Source organism: Rhineura floridana, chromosome 6 (assembly GCF_030035675.1).
Source record: "Rhineura floridana isolate rRhiFlo1 chromosome 6, rRhiFlo1.hap2, whole genome shotgun sequence".
In the NCBI taxonomy this organism is placed as follows: Eukaryota; Metazoa; Chordata; class Lepidosauria; order Squamata; family Rhineuridae; genus Rhineura; species Rhineura floridana.
In genome coordinates this window covers 61861462-61862957 of record NC_084485.1, presented here as the reverse complement: position 1 = coordinate 61862957, position 1496 = coordinate 61861462, and the positions used below count along the sequence as shown (strand labels likewise).

General features: G+C 44.1%; 1 pseudogene; it reads right to left on the bottom strand.

Annotated features, from left to right (window-relative positions):
* Window positions 1-663: 663 nt before the first annotated feature.
* Window positions 664-782, bottom strand: LOC133388253 (5S ribosomal RNA; annotated as a pseudogene).
* Window positions 783-1496: the final 714 nt, after the last annotated feature.

Sequence of the window (1496 nt, the reverse complement as noted above, 5' to 3'; positions counted from 1 at the left end):
TTTTTGAGGATAAAATAGGCAAAGAGCATCATGTAGATCCCTTTGAGCTTAGAGGAGGAAAGGTGGAATAAAAATATAATGATTCATAATGGCACACTCAATCCTCTGTTCAGAAGTGTATTGCCATCCCTGCCTATTCAAATTTTATGTGAGTTGTAGACACTCAGATGAGTCAAATGTGAGCCAAACCACACAAGAAAGATGTGGCTATATAAACTACTGCACAGGCCAAGTGCTCAGAAGTTATATTTCTGCTGCAGGGAACAATTCAACTTGAAGAGACATCTAATTCAGGAATGGCTGTTAACTTTTGACTGTTGCTTGGAGCAGGAATAAAGGTTCATGTTGTAGTGTTGTTTGGACTAGAGAGAAAGCAAATGCTGGTACATAATGGCATTTTTCATCTTATTTGTTTGTTTAATCTTCTTTGTTACCATGTGGCTTTATATACTCAGGAAGAATGTTTAGCTCAGGAAGTGAAGGCTATGGGCTCAGGACCCAAGGGGGCCACATCTAGTGTTATCTTGTTGTTGTTGTCATATGCCTTCAAGTCAATTACAACATGGCGACCCTATGAATCTGTATATATATATATATATATATATACATACATACACACATGGTAAGAGGTATTCAGAGGTGGTTTACCATTGCCTTCCTCTAAGCCTATGGCACCTGGTATTCCCAGGTGGTCTCCCATCCAAGTACTAACCAGGCCTGACCCTCCTTAGCTTTTGAGATCAGACGAGACCACGTGTGTTCAGGGTGGTATGGCCATAGAGTGTTATCTTAGAGTGTTATCATAGAGTGTTGGAAGATTCAGGACAGACAAAAGGAAGTACTTCTTTACTCAGCGCATAGTTAAACTATGGAATTTGTTTCCACAAGACACAGTAATGGCCACCAGCTTGGATGGCTTTAAAAGAAGATTAGACAAATTCATGGAGGACAGGGCTATCAATGGCTACTAGCCATGATGGCTGTGCTCTGCCACCCTAGTCAGAGGCAGTATGTTTCTGAAAACCAGTTGCCAGAAGCCTCAGGAGGGGAGAGTGTTCTTGCACTCAGGTCCTGCTTGCGGGCTTCCCCCAGGCACCTGGTTGGCCACTGTGAGAACAGGATGCTGGACTAGATGGGCCACTGGCCTGATCCAGCAGGCTCTTCTTATGTTCTTATCTTTAAAAAGGTAAAGGTGTCGCCGCACATGTAGTGCGAGTCGTTTCCGACTCTTAGGGTGACATCTTTTGATGTTTACTAGGCAGACCATATTGAGATTGCCAGTTCCATCCCCGGCCTTTCTTTACCCCCCAGCATATGCCGGGTACTCATTTTACCGACCATGGATGGATGGAAGGCTGAGTGGACCTCGACCCCTTTTACCGGAGATTTGACTTCCTTCCTTTTGTTGGAATCGAACTCCGGCCGTGAGCAGAGCTTCGGCTGCGTTACCGCCACTTACCACTCTGCGCCTTTATTTATTTTAAATACCGATGTAA